The sequence below is a fragment of the Apodemus sylvaticus genome, chromosome 23 (assembly GCF_947179515.1).
Source record: "Apodemus sylvaticus chromosome 23, mApoSyl1.1, whole genome shotgun sequence".
Lineage (NCBI taxonomy): Eukaryota > Metazoa > Chordata > Mammalia > Rodentia > Muridae > Apodemus > Apodemus sylvaticus.
The window spans coordinates 48035165-48049995 of NC_067494.1; the positions used below are offsets into that span (position 1 = coordinate 48035165).

Sequence of the window (14831 nt, forward strand, 5' to 3'; positions counted from 1 at the left end):
GCCTACTGATTATCCTTTTGCTCCTAAGAAACGCCTAGTAATACATTGATTTAAAAAAAAATTTCTAAGTGATTTCTTTCCAAGATCTTGACTACAAAGTAGAAAAAAAAAGACATAAAATATTAACGCATGTCAAAGTCCCACATGTTATTATAAGAATTCTACCTCATTATTTCTTTTATCTCTAATAAATTACCTTGTCTCTTTCACAGTGTCATCAGGGAATTATGTCCTGAGAATGAACAGGAGGTGATTTCAAACACATGGACCAGGAACAGACACAATGGGAGAAGCACAACAGTAACTGTAGCAGCAGCAGCAGGTCAAGGAGAAGACAGAAGAGGAAGAAGGAGGAGGAGAAGGAGGGGGAGAGGAGGAGGAAGAGGAGGAGGAGGAGGAGAAGGAGAAGGAGGAGAAGAGAAGGAGAAGGAGAAGGAGGAGAAGGAGAAGGAGAAGGAGGAGAAGGAGAAAGAAAGAAAGAGAGAGAGAGAGAGAGAGAGAGAGAGAGAGAGAGAGAGAGAGAGAGAGAGAGAAGAAATTAACCAACTGATTTCTGTGTCACTATTAGAATTGGTATCTGCCTATTTCTGGAACCAGATAGCACACTGAGAACCAATTATAAAAAATGATTTAACTGAATATTAATATTTACAGAAGAGTTATCAGTATTCTTGAGGGTTCATGTCTAAGAGACAGAGCTAGGTGGCAGAGACAACAGGAAATGGTATGTTCTGAATGAGGAACATTTTCCCAAAGCTGATAATGCAATAGGTCTGAAGGAGCATTCGGGAGCATTCCCAGAAGGAACGGCTTCTGGGGGGAAGAGAGGAAGTTTCTGGACAGTGAGGAAGCATGATTATGTGGAAATTCCTAGAGATATATCAGCAGGGAAAGTCAGTAGGCTGGTGGACATGGTTCCCTGAACTGGTCAGGTGGCTATACTAAAAGATCTGAGAGAGGTTCTCAGGAGGGATTCACTGTTTTTGCCTAGCTGATGACATAGCATAGGTAGACTGACTAGGAGACAAGTCTGTGGCCCTGTGCCTGAGACTTCCATGTTTCCTATTCAGGAGATCTCTCAAATAATACCAATTGCCCCTGGGATCTTAGAGGGCTCTATCCACAGGGACAGCCCTTGTATAGGGTCCTGACTTCATCCATGTGTCACTAAGGTCCCTGTGATATGAGATGCCATGTGTATGGACAGACCAGGGAGTGGCCACCAAGAGAGCTCAGAGGCCTGTGAACCAGAACGCCAGGCCTAGGATGGATGAGGGTGCAGTGCTGCTGACATAGGCGAGTCACTCATCCAGAACCTCTGCCCTGCTGCCTTTCACTGGCAAGAAAGCCTGTCATCTGTACTACTGCCACCTGAAGGAACAGATACTGAGTTCCAGGTTTCTGCACATAGAGAAGGCCTGCTTTCTGCTGACTGCCAGTGGGTTACAGGATGACCTGGGCCACCAAAAGGACTTAGTCCTTATGAGCAGGTACTTCGTGCTACATGCCTATTCCCAAAAGAACAGGAAAATATGTCACCCTCCCTGTGTGTGTGTCACCCTTCCTGTGTGTCTGCCACCCTCCCTGTGTGTGTATCACCCTGCCTGTGTGTGTCACCCTCATTGTGTGTGTCACCCTCCCTCTGTGTGTGTGTCACCCTCCCTGTGTGTGTGTCACTCTCCCTGTGTGTGTGTCACCCTCCCTGTGTGTGTGTCACCCTGCCTGTGTGTGTCACCCTCCCTGTGTGTGTATCACCCTGCCTGTGTGTGTCACCCTCATTGTGTGTGTGTCACCCTCCCTCTGTGTGTGTGTCACCCTCCCTGTGTGTGTGTCACTCTCCCTGTGTGTGTGTCACCCTCCCTGTGTGTGTGTCACCCTGCCTGTGTGTGTCACCCTCCCTGTGTGTCACTCTCCCTGTGTGTGTGTCACCCTCCCTGTGTGTGTGTCACCCTGCCTGTGTGTGTGTCACCCTGCCTGTGTGTGTCACCCTCCCTGTGTGTGTGTCACCCTCCCTGTGTGTGTGTCACCCTCCCTGTGTGTGTGTCACCCTCCCTGTGTGTGTGTCACCCTCCCTGTGTGTGTGTCACCCTCCCTGTGTGTGTGTCACTCTCCCTGTGTGTGTGTCACCCTCCCTGTGTGTGTGTCACCCTCCCTGTGTGTGTGTCACCCTCCCTGTGTGTGTGTCACTCTCTCTGTGTGTGTGTTACCCTCCTTGTGTGTTTTTTTTCTGGAAGCGAGGGTGTCCAGTGTCTGCTCACCATGAATAACAGGAGGACATAAAGCTAGGGAGGGACAAGGGCATGGAGACAGAAGGACTCACATCCAAGTGTGCTTACCAGCCCCCAACACAAATACTACGAAGGCTGTCACTGTGGTGTAGGAACGATGGCCAGAGTAGGCCATGCCTTTGGCTCCTGCATAAGCCCCGAGAGCTTGACACCTCTGAGTACCTTGGCCTGCTCAGCTGCAGAGTGTTATCCACCCAGCCTCTGTAAACAGGAACAAACCCAGCTACCTTATGCTCTCTGTGCCTCTGTTTCCTCACCTGTACCCTGGAAAGGGAGATGGTGAGTGACAGGTTATTCTCCTTGCAGAAGCCTAGCTGACTGCCATGGAGAGCAAATGGCTCTGGGGACTGAGGGCCCCGCCAGTATTCTCCCTCACTGGTCCCCAACTCATGCTCCTTACTGTCCTCTGTGCCTTGGGCCTCACATGTCTGCCTGCACATCTCTCTCCAGTGCCACATGGAGTCCAGGCAGCTTTTCTCAAAGCTTCCCTCAGTCCACACTCACACAGTGCCCCACTGGCAAGTTTTCCCAAGAACAGGGGCTGTGGGGCTGAAATGAGCTCCACAGACCTTGAAGGAGGGCTGATTCTGTGGCCCTTATGGGCACCTGCGGGACTTGAGAGGGGAGCAGAACCAAAAATATTAAGGAACCACATCCTAACCTTCAGGTCTGAGGCTAAGACAGATATAGTTGGACATAGTCTGCAGCTACGCTGTTGGTCCTGACTTCAAAAGTCAGGGAGGGAGGTCAATGCAGAGAAAGGTCAGGGTGGGATCACAGCTAGCTGGTGGCTCTGTCCTCAGATTATCGGCAAGAGAGGGGTTGACTACATCCTAAGACACGAACCTGTCATGCACCAGGAGCAGCAGGGTCTGACTCCACATGAGGCAGTACTACATTTCATCAGAGATGCCTGTCAACTTGAGGATGTTCCTGTCCACTTCTTCAGGCTGTCCAAAGGTGCTGGGCATGGGACGAACACAGGACAAGGGTGATTCTATCCCCCATGGTTGACAAAGTAACTAAGACTCCAGGCAAGGGTAAGCAGGGCAGTGCTTAGGGCCTGCATGGCCTGTGGCGAGCTGGTGGCTGTCCTGAGGTGGCACACTGAGTTTCTCTGGTGTCTGAGTTCTGGAAAACCTTTGCCCAGCCTCTGCTGTAACTGGTTTGGTCTGACATTGATTGGAAGATCATGGTTGGCCTCTCTGGCGGTCCCATATTCAACGCCTGCATACTGCACGGCCTCTGCTCCCAGTTCGCAGCCTTCCACAGCCTTCCACTAAGCGTGCAACTTTGGTCTTAGGGGTTCACAGAACACACACACCTATAGAAGCATAGCACATACACGTGTGCCCTGGGCATATGTAGGGAACGAGAGGCCAGGACAGAGCTCTTGGTTTGTGGGCCCTCTAGCCTGTTAGAAAGACCTCCTTCCACTTCCCCAGAGGCACAGCCTAATCATCTGTCCTGTGTTCTAGGTAAAGGATGAGGACCACCCTACTGTTTTCCTGCGTCTCACTCTGAATGGAGTGATCATCTATCAGGTGAGGACCCCTCCTCTTTCTCTCCTGTCTCCTGCTACCCCAGATCCTACCTCACGCTCTCGTTTCCGCATCCCACATAACCTCTGTCTTTCAGGAGGAAGACTACACTCCACAGTTGCTCTGTGACTTCCCCAGGATACATATTTAAAGGTAACAGTTCTGGTGGGTGTCTGAAGGGTAAATCCATCCATAAATCTCAGCAGTCCTCAGAACCTGGGACTCAACAACTTCATCCTCATTTTTCTTTCTCCAAAACATCACTCATCCTTGTGATCCTCACAGCCATGTCTGGGATGAGCTCTCCAAGAGATGTATAGCTCTGGCTGCCACCAATTACCAATTTTCCACTCAGCAACAAAGGGGAAATTAGAGATACACCAGTTAGCCTCTGTCCCTCCTTCCTTATTCCCAAAGCCATGACAGTGAGGAATGCAGGAGAGCAGGCAGGCCAAGCACTGATTAGGGTTCACTGAAAATCCTGCAAGCAAGACTTGTGTACATAGGGGGGCTGCCCCAGGTTTCGTCTGCATTCTTAAGGCTGCAGAGAGATGGTACTCACAGGGCCCTGAGACTGTTTCCACAGGGACATGAGCTCTCCAAATGAAGGATGGGGCAGGGCCCAGTTGTGGCTTATGGCTGGCGATAAGGTATTTCTCTGCTGCTGCTGCTGCTGCTGCTGCTGCTGCTGTAACCATTTTCTAAACTGCAAAGTCACATTGTTTGTCCTGTCTGTCCAGGGGAAGAAGCTGGGAATACAGGGAGAAGGGCTGCTGGCAACACAGAAGCTGCTGTTCTAAACGGGCCATGCCTGGCGCTCCCGTTACCTGCTGCAACAGCTTAGTAGCACCCACCAGCTCCACCTCAGCTTGCAGCCTGTGCTGCAGGGGCTACAGCAGCTGGAGGAGGCAGAGAGTGGGTATTAGATCCACCTGGGTCTGGGCACCTACCTGATGTCCACGCACCCTCTCTATGATCTGAGGATGTAGCACATCAACCCTTGAGACCTGCTCCTGGGGTTGGCTGGCTGGGCTGGCTGGGCGTCCAGACCACACCTTCCATTACAAGTCATCATTACTGGTGGTCGTCAGCTCCTGTTCCTCCCTCCGAGGGTTGGGATGAAAGGTGGGAGTGACCTTTCCATCCCTCCAAGATGCATATGATTCTACAGTGTCATTTTCCTTACATCCTTAGCACTGCAAACAGACAAAGAAGCAAGTTTGTCTGCAAGGGGATAGCGTTGACGCTGCCTAAAGACTCATTGTTCTCTCAACTTTTCAAAGACCCCACTGAGAAAGGACCTGACTTGCCGCACACTGAAACCACAGTGCACAAGCAGGAGTGTGTGCCTCTGTCTGTGTATTTGCATGCATGTATTACTGTACATGTATGTAGGGGGATGTGGACTGTGTGCATGCCTCTGTGTGTCTGTACATGGGTATACATGCATGTGTGTACGAATGTTTGTGTGCCTATCTGTGTGTGTGTGTGTGTGTGTGTGTGTGTGTTTGAAAGAGAGAGAGATGAGTGTGCCTGAATGTATTTGTGAAGCATAAGCAAGTAGAACTCTGTACCCATGTTGTAAGGCAGGCTCTCAGGGATGCCGGGTGCATATTGCACGACTGTACATGCTCAGAAGGAACTGATGGGTTCTGTTTTCACCTGGTCCTCTCCTGGGTGATAGAGCACCAGGGCTGCTCAGGATGGCTCTGTAGCTAAGAGACAAGGTGTCACAGCCTGAAGAACCATCCCAAGGGGATGATAGGAGGCTGCTGGGGACAAAGTCTGTTCCCAGCTGTCATGGGAACGCAGAGCTCATTCCACAAGGGTGGACTTTTGCTCCATGCGCACAGGTGCAGATGCATCTCTCGGTTGGCAGGACTCTGACCATCACCAGTTAAGGAGTGCAGGGTACTTCACGTTCCTCCCTCAGCAGGTCTTGTGTTGCTTTCCCCTCAGAGAAGAAGAGCTACCGGGAATGCTACATCAGTGACCTGCTGGAGCTGGAACCCTGCAGCAGAACCTCCCTGGGCAAGGAGGACAAGAAGAGAAGCAGACAACATGTCCTCCATTGCCTCTCACTGTTTTCCTAAAGCCCTGGCAGCTCCCACACAGGGTGCATCAAGCCTAACTCCCAGCAGGGAGAGCATGAGATGTCTGTGGATGAGCCCACAGGATCTGTGAGCCTCTGTGGGAAGACATCTAGTGGTTCCTGGAGCAGCTGCAGCAGCCAGGACACATGGAACTACAGTGGAGGTGAGCTACAGGACCAGGTAGCAAAGACCCTGACCTGGCCAATGCTAATCTGAATCCCTGGCCACAGGCTGCAATGGTCACTCAGGGCTACACTGAAGGAAACTCAAGGACAAACAATGCGCCATTAATACTGTGTGTGGCCTTGTTCTCGGAGTCTTATCTAAGTAAAGAGCAGCTGGCCTTGGTCAATGAAGTTGAGTCCAGATCCTATGGGCTATTACACAACCGACTGGCAGGAGTAAGAAATGACATGAGGGAGCCGCTGGCCCCAGTAGAGATGGGCACGGAGGAGGCACAATTGCTGGGTCTGTGGGTAGTTGGGGAGAGCTCAGCTTTCAGGAACAGGCAATCTCGCCTCTCCTGACACTGACTGGAGCCACTCTGCAGAGCAGATGGCATCACTTGGGAGGGAGGCTCATGTGGGGCCCTGTGCTCCGGTGGATGTCACAGAGAGCGCCTGTCTTTTCTTCTCACAGTTCAGAACAGAAGCTGTCCTCATCTCAGACAGTCCTATTTGCTTTGTACTTCAGAGTTACAGCAGGAAAGAGCCCAGGACAGGACAGCCCACAGCAGTGTATGGGCAGTGCTCCCACAGCAGTGTATGGGCAGTGCCCCCACAGCAGTGTATGGGCAGTGTTCCACAGCAGTGGATGGGCAGTGTTCCACAGCAGTGGATGGGCAGTGTTCCCACAGCAGTGGATGGGCAGTGCTACCACAGCAGTGTGTGGGCAGTGCTCCCACAGCAGTGGATGGGCAGTGCTCCCACAGCAGTGGATGGGCAGTGCTCCCACAGCAGTGGATGTGCAGTGCTCCCACAGCAGTGGATGGACAATGCTACCACAGCAGTGGATGGGCAGTGCTCCCACAGCAGTGTATGGGCAGTGCTCCCACAGCAGTGGATGGGCAGTGCTCCCACAGCAGTGGATGGGCAATGTACCCACAGCAGTGGATGGGCAGTGCTCCCACAGCAGTGGATGGGCAGTGTTCCCACAGCAGTGGATCTGCAGTGCTCCCACAGCAGTGGATGGGCAGTGCTCCTGCCTTGGTCCCGCTTACTCGTCTCCTCTTCACCCTCCATATCCTCCTCCACCTCTTTTCAGCAGCCACCCAGAGACCTTCGCAGGACTGTGGGTCATGCTACTCAGGATGTAGGGACAGAGGTCACATACCAGGAAATGTCTCGTACAGCTCTTTTGGCTCCAGCACCCTGACCACCTAAGATTCCCAAATTGGGTCCTCAAGGTCCTAGGGAATCCTCTGCAGGCATCCCTGGAGGTGCAGCCAGATTTTGGGAGCACTGGGTTTAGCAGTGGTTCTCTGCTTCAGGCTCAGAGCCTGACTGAGAGGGCTTGCTGAGTGGCACAGCAGGGACAGAACAGCGTGCAGCCCTCCAGTGGTGAACATGCAGAACTGCAGGACATTATTTCAACCTTTCTTTACCTCTACCTTGTTCTAAATGGCTGCAAAACAAGTCCTAGGGACCTAAGAAACTTGAGTTTCTGTCACTATAGGACACCAAAGAGACTAAAGCAGGGGCCCTGTGAAACCTGTTCAGAGGACAGTGAGGGCTCTGTGTTCCTGGACTGGCATGAAGGCTGATTGACCACTAGGCTTGATGTTGGACTCACAGAGAATTAGGAACAGATAGAGACTGGGAGGAGAGAGCATGAGAGGCAGTCCCAGCACAGTCCAGGCAGAGTGGAGCCAGCTCATTTAATACAGGAGCATGTGCCCTCCCAAAGGCTCTCAGCTCAAGGCAATACCCAGAAGAACTGACCAAATAGCAAGCCCCCTGCATGGCTCTCCTACCTTCAGAATGTGTAGGGCCCTCAGGACAGATCCTACAGTCCCTCATAGCTGAAAAGCGTAAGATGAGCATCACTGTAGTGTGGAGGCTGCTCTCAGCTGATGGGACCCGCACAGTCTGTGGACAAGTTTGCTTAAGTAAAAGGTGGCCGTCCTTGAACTCTCAGATGCGTCCAGGGTAGAGTGTGGTGACCACATTTAGAGCCATTCCTCAAAGACATAAGTGCAAAAGGGACAACAATGGAGGGAAGCCTGGGCAGGCCAGCATCCCCGGTGCCAGTGTGGACTGAAAGGTGGCATATGGCATGGAATGGAGGATCGCAAGGAATTCTAGGATGCACTGGAGCCACACAAGTGCCCACAACCCAGCCTGGGAGAACACAAACATATCAGGGATTATCAGGGATCCTAAACCTGGGAGGGATACGGAGCTGGTGCATGCTGGGATGGTCGGAGGAAACAGCATGAGGAAACCGGGGGGAAGTGTGTCCTGAGAGCTAAGACAGAGCACACCAACAGGATGGCCTGTCAGGCCCAGGATAGATCGGCTATGACAGAATTAGGATGGTCTGGGTAGAGCTGGAGTCCTGGGATTGTAGAAACACCAAAATCACCAACAGTCAGGGAAAGAACTAACATCGCACTGTTGTATCTCTCTGCAGGTTGGGGAGGCAGAGGCAAACCACACAGGTGACCAGTGTGTTCTTAGCATGGAAAAAGCATGTGGGCTCACTCATGCAGACAGCTCATGACTAGGTCACACAGCGACACTGGTGAGCTGCTGGTTCCTCCTCTCATGGCAAGAAGTTCCTAAGCGGCCTCTCCCTGTGATGACTTCATGACGAACCACACCTGCAGGACACTGTGGAGTAGGCAAGAGCCATACAGCATCCCTGTCTGTGCCGGCCAGCCTTGAAGGTGACTTGGTAGCATTCCAGCACCTCCAGCTTGGGCCAGGTCTGGGCAAGGCAATTCTTGGCCCTCAAGCCTTCTGCCCCCCATATTAGTCTCCTTGGCCTGCCCAGTTGTAGGAGATGGGGAGCCTGCTCTAACATTAGCCAAGGGCATGGGGAAGGCCCTATTCTTCCTGTCTCTGGTTCTAAGCTCCTGGGATTCTCACAAACATGAGTGTCTGAGTGAAACAAGAGTCAATGTTAACCTGAAGCAGCTTGAACCTGTCTTATCTTCCAGAGAAGGTGCCATGATGGGATTGGACATTAGAGGGAGCCCTATGACTGTAAAGCAAGCCTAGGCTCCAAGGACCCAGAGCAGGCTACTGCAGGTTCTCCTAGATCACAAGTCTGTGGCTCCTCCTCCCATGTCTTGCTTATAAGTACTGTAACCAACACAAAGGCCTCCCTTGCAGTTTGTCTCAATTCCACCCAAGACCCTGCCACTGGCTATGCAAACAAGAGACCCCTGGATGCAATGGGAGAGAACCCCTACTCTACTCCTCAGGCTGTGAAGACTGCTTCCACCTGGCATGACAGTGTTGCCTGTGCAGTGGTTTGGGATATTTTGGGTCTGCTCTCCTTACCTTATCCAAAGACATCCAAGGGGCAATAAGCAGGTGCAGTTCATGGGCTCTCGGAAGGTATAGGGTGGGGCATCTACCCATGAACCCTCAGCATTCCTTTACTGCCCAATGCCCAAAGAAGTACTTGAATTCCCTTTACTTGGACAAGAGGAAACATATATCACTGCTGGTCACAGGTACTTGGTAGTTGTTCCCAACAGTGGACCCATTCCTGTAAGGGCCACATCTCGACACCACATCATTTGCCAGAATGGAGCTCAAGTCTGGCTGTCTGGGTGAGGCAGCACCTCCTCATCTAGGCCTTCTTCTGTGCATCCTGAACTCGTCAGAGTAGGTGGAGTGGGGACAGTCAGCCAGGATATCAGCTGTTGCAAGGACACACACACGGTTATGGGCAGATGTGAAGGTTCTATACCCTGCACAGTTTGATATAGAACAGACTGGCCACTGGAGGAGGAGGAGGAGGGCCCCCACAGCTGACACAGGCTGTAATCCTAAAAGAACAGTGTTCCCCATTGCTACAAAATGAGGATATCTAGCCCTGACTGAGAGGTAGAACATTAGGTATAATATATTCCATTAGAAAACCGTTAAGAACAAACACCCTACTGTTAAGTGGAGTCTATGCCAACTGTGAGTACCCAGCATGGGGAAGAGCTTGTGTCAGAACATTTCTCCTACCCCAACATACACCAGCACACATGCAGGTGTGTACCGAGGCACAAACATACATGTGAGCACACATACAAACACACACACATACACACCATACATAAACACACACATTTGCACATATGAAAGTAGACAGTGATTCTTTTTTCTTAAGTGTAGTTGTCTTTATTAGATATTTTCTTCCTTTACTTTTCAAATGTTACCCCTCTCCTGGTTTCCCCTCCAAAAAATCCCTAACCCATGCCCCCTCACCCTGCTCACCAATCCACCCACTCCACCTTTCTTGTCGTGGCCTTCACCTAGACTGAGGTATTGAGCCTTCTCAGGACCAAGGTCCCATCCTCCCTTGGATTCCAACAAGGCTATCCTCTGCTACATATGCACCTGTAGCCATGGGACCTTCCGTGTGTACTCTCTGGTGGGTGGTTTAGACCCTGGGAGCTCCGGGATACTGGTTGATTCATATTGTTGACCCTCCTGTTTGGCTGCAGTCCCCTTCAGCTCTTCGGGTCCTTTCTCGAGACAGTGATTCTTATGTTGGAAGGCTACCCTGGGGATGTGTGTACCCTGCTTCACTGTACCTTCCTCTCACTACCTTTGTTCCTGAAGAGTGGGACAGAGGGTAGAGGGCAGTCCATGCCATCACAAGGGTTTCTATCCCTAAACCTAACATAAGGTCACACACTACTCCTCCTTGTCCTTGCCTGGACTCAAACATGTCACCTGGTCCTGGGCAACACAAGTTCTCCCAAGGAAGAAAGCAGACCATGTCCCCATTTTGACATGGCTGTCCATACTGCTGGCTCCCAGCAGGAGTCAAGTGTGGACAGGAACGTGGTGGGGACTAGGTCCTTGCCTGTGGCAGTGACTTCATCATCACAGGGCTCTTGGGGGACCAAGGCACTCCAGACAGAGCTGAGTAAGTGCTGGGTAATATGGCTAAGTATGCCTGTGAAGATCAGACCTCCGAGCATGGCCACAGTACATTCATCTCTGGGCCTGGATATGCCTGTCTATCCTTCCCAACAGAGCCTGGCCTGCTGTTAAAGCTAATCATCATCTTTGGGAATAGAGCAGTTAGAACCCAACTGGGTCTTCTGGACTCTGGTAGCAAGCAGGAGCCTACTGCTAAGGCCCTTTGGCCCAGGGATTGTGGTTTCCATGCTCCCAGGAGCAGCAGAGGCCAGCTCAGGTCATCCTTAGTGTGTGTGCAGCATCTAGGGGTACATGGAGGTCAGGACCTGTGCCCTGTGTCTTCATAGACAAGGAGCCAAGACCATTGGCTGACCCTGAGAAGCCACCTGGGTCCCATAAAGATTCTATTTCTGTCCTTCCTCTGGGCCTGTGTTGACACATGGGGAACTATGCCAAGTTTCTCTGGCTGCCAGGCTGTGCAGAGCTGCAGACTGTGGTCATGGTCCTTAGGGAATGAAGAGGACAGTTAGAGACCAGGTTTTCCCCATGCCTATGTCCAAGCAGGTGCAGGGTGCCTAGGTATGGGCATAAGGAGGGGCCAAGGCAGAGTCCCAGTGTCTCCTCCTTATATTCCTCTATGAGACTGTGGTCTAAAGTCAACACTCACAATTCCTGTGGTCCCTGAATAGATGCTGGAAGTCTGGTAACAGTTCTCTCATGCAGAGTGGCCTGCTCGCTCTATGGCATGATCAACCTGAACACACACCTGTGTGCCTAGCAAAGAGACACGTCCTGGGAGCACACATAGTCATGAACTATTTCTTCAGGACTAACTGAAACTAGAGCCCAAAATCCTTCTACTGGTACTCAGTGGGGGATGAGGACCTCTGGACAGGGTGAACATGCAATGGTGGCTGTTTGTGTGATACAGCCATCAGAGAACAGTGACTACAGAAAAGTTCTGACTCCCATCCTTAGTCAGTGGAAGCCAGAACCCTGCTCCACATTCCACTTCTGCTGAGAGTGCCTTGGCTTTATGAACATAATTAACATGGGCGTGTCACAGAGGAGGCCTCACCAAAGGACAAGTGGCTAGGGACAGGCAGGGAAACTATCCCAGCACCAATGAAGATGAAGTGTCTGGGTTCCCATAGAATATTGCCATGGTTGCAGTTTTGAAAACATGCTGAGGAAGACTTTAGCCATGTGTCACTGGGATCTTCTCACTTTTCACTTGATTCCAGCACTAGTCTGGAGATCAGTGGCAATAAGGGACCATGGTGGATGGGATCTGCCCCAGGGCCTGTGATGGGCTCATTGTTGGACAGCGGGCTTCTCAAATATATACATATTTTATATACATACATACATACTAAAATATAACCCAAAATATAGGAATCACACACTCAAACATCTTCCAAATCTGAAACAAATTGAAGAGGCAGCTGTCAAACTACATGGAACATATGTCTTTAGCTATTTGGCCAAGAATCATCTCATAGACCTTATTCATGCAGAATTTGGTAGGACTGATCACACAGGATTGGCAGAGACCATCAGTGGAGTATTCTGCATAGTGTGTCCTTTTTCGAGATATTATTTTGGTCTGTAGATGAATAAGCAATTTCTGCGGAGTGGGTCCCTTGCAACTATAGATAAACAGCCTCACCCAGAGGTGAAGATGATCAGAATCTTCTCTGAACCCAGACTGGAGTGCTCTCAGCAGCAGCTATGTCTCAGCATCAAATGATTCAAAAACATTCAATGTTACATTCTGTCCATTTCTGACATTTTTGAAAACTGTCAATGCAAAGCAGTCTTGGCTGTTGCCCTTTAACTGCTCTCAGACAATTATAACTGAAATATCTTGGAAATATTCTTTCAATGAACTCAGAACCATGAGTTTGCTATCTGGCACTTTAATCATATGCTTAATCATCTAAAAACATTTCTTAATGGCAGTTATAGAAGGACTGGTTCTAAGCTTTGTAGACTTACATTTTTATATCAATAGAAGAAATGTATACCAATGAAAACCTTGAATATGTATCAAAATAAATTCTTTACCAATGTAAGAAATTAAAACTTCAACTTCATAACATCTCATAACATGAGATTATGGCTACACAATCAGTTCTAGCTATTTCCTCCCTGTGCTTATTATACTCACTATTAAATTCCCTAGAAAGAAAACCTAGAATAAAAACCTCCAGATCCCCAATCACAAGGAATCAGAATGATCAATCTTCAAATCTTCTTCCTGCTGAATATGGGCATTGAGATATCTTTAAACGGGGAGAAGGTTGGGAAAATGGGAAAGTTGGTTAGATATTCAAAAGGCCACACCAACAAATGCTATTCTGTCTCTGGAGTCTAAGTTCTGTCTGGATATCTCTGAAGGGCTAAATGAGGCAAGAAGTCCTGGAACCATGACATCTGGACTTGGAGCAGGACAGTTCAGCATGTCTAAGGATGGATCACAACAAAACTGCACACTGCAGTTCACATACTAAAACAGAATTAAAGGAGGACCAAGGTATCTGTATGGATCATGTTAGTCTGTAAGGTGCACAGAGTAGTCAAGATGAAATCCTGCTCATGGTTTGAGCATGTAAAAAGCCAGTCTGTTTTGTGATAGTAAGTCTTCATCCATGCCATGTGAAGGATGGCGCAGGGAACCTTGACCTTCCCTTTTTGGTTCTCTTGAATTTTTATACTTCTCCAGGGGGTCTGGAACTGTCATATCTGATCCATATGACAGTGGATGTCCTGTCACAGAGGAGGTGCTGAGACACTGGAGGTCCTGCAACAGGGGAGGTCCCTGTGACAATTGGGGTGATTTAAACTGGAGTTGATGAAACATCAGTCGTCCTAAGACAGTGGATGTCCTGCTACAGTGGAGGTCTAGAGACAGTGGAGGTGATGGGACAGTGGATGTCCTGCTACAGTGGAGGTCTAGAGACAGTGGAGGTGATGGGACAGTGAAGGTCCTGCTACAGTTGCCATCAAAGTGCTTGTAAAGCAGAAGTGATACCATCAGCCATTAAAGACTATGGCAGACATAATGATAATGGTCAATCACATCATCTATCTTCTCCAAATAACTGAGTCTGAGACAAGGCTATACCATGTTACAAAGATGGTTGAAGATCAACAGCTTTAGAAATACATCTACAAGTATGGCCACTTAGAGTAAGATGATGCTAGGGAAAATTTTAGTCAAATAATAGCAGCCATTTATTTCTATCGTGAGCAAAGAATATTTCACAGGGACCTGAAAACAAATAATATTCTCTTGGACAGGAATGAAAAAGTCAAACCATGGGCCTTGTCCTTACTATTCAAATTGAGCCAGGGCAAAGACTGAACTAGTGCTGTGGTGCTTACACTTTTGATGTGCCTAATCTCCTTCTAGGCAAATTTTATGATGGTGCAAAGAAGGACATTTAGACCATAGGTGTGGGCTTATATTTTATAGTAGTAGGAAAGTTCCCATTTGATTCTGTCATCATACAATAGCTGAGAAGACAGGTTGTGACAGGTGTGTATCCTGACCACAGTGAGATTTCAGAAGATCTGGAGGACATGCTTAGCCTCTTAATGACAGTCAGCCCCAGATATGGTCTGAGAGTCACAGAAATAATGATGCAACCATGGTTCAAGGAAGACTGCATGAGGTTCCCAACTCCAGATTAGGAAGTGATGCCTCTTAGGCCAGACCTGGCAATTATGGAAGCCATAAATTATATTGAGTTTTGAGCCCAAGACATTTTACATTCATCAAGTCATCAAAAGTATAACCAGACCATGGCAACG

General features: G+C 49.6%; 1 long non-coding RNA gene across 1 annotated transcript in view; it reads left to right on the forward strand.

Annotated features, from left to right (window-relative positions):
• LOC127673638 (uncharacterized) overlaps positions 1-14043 on the forward strand; it is a 200407-nt gene extending 186364 nt beyond the window's left edge. Inside the window, exon 3 of the long non-coding RNA XR_007975226.1 lies at positions 13986-14043. This is a non-coding gene — a long non-coding RNA (uncharacterized LOC127673638). The remainder of the gene's footprint in view (positions 1-13985) is intronic.
• Positions 14044-14831: the final 788 nt, after the last annotated feature.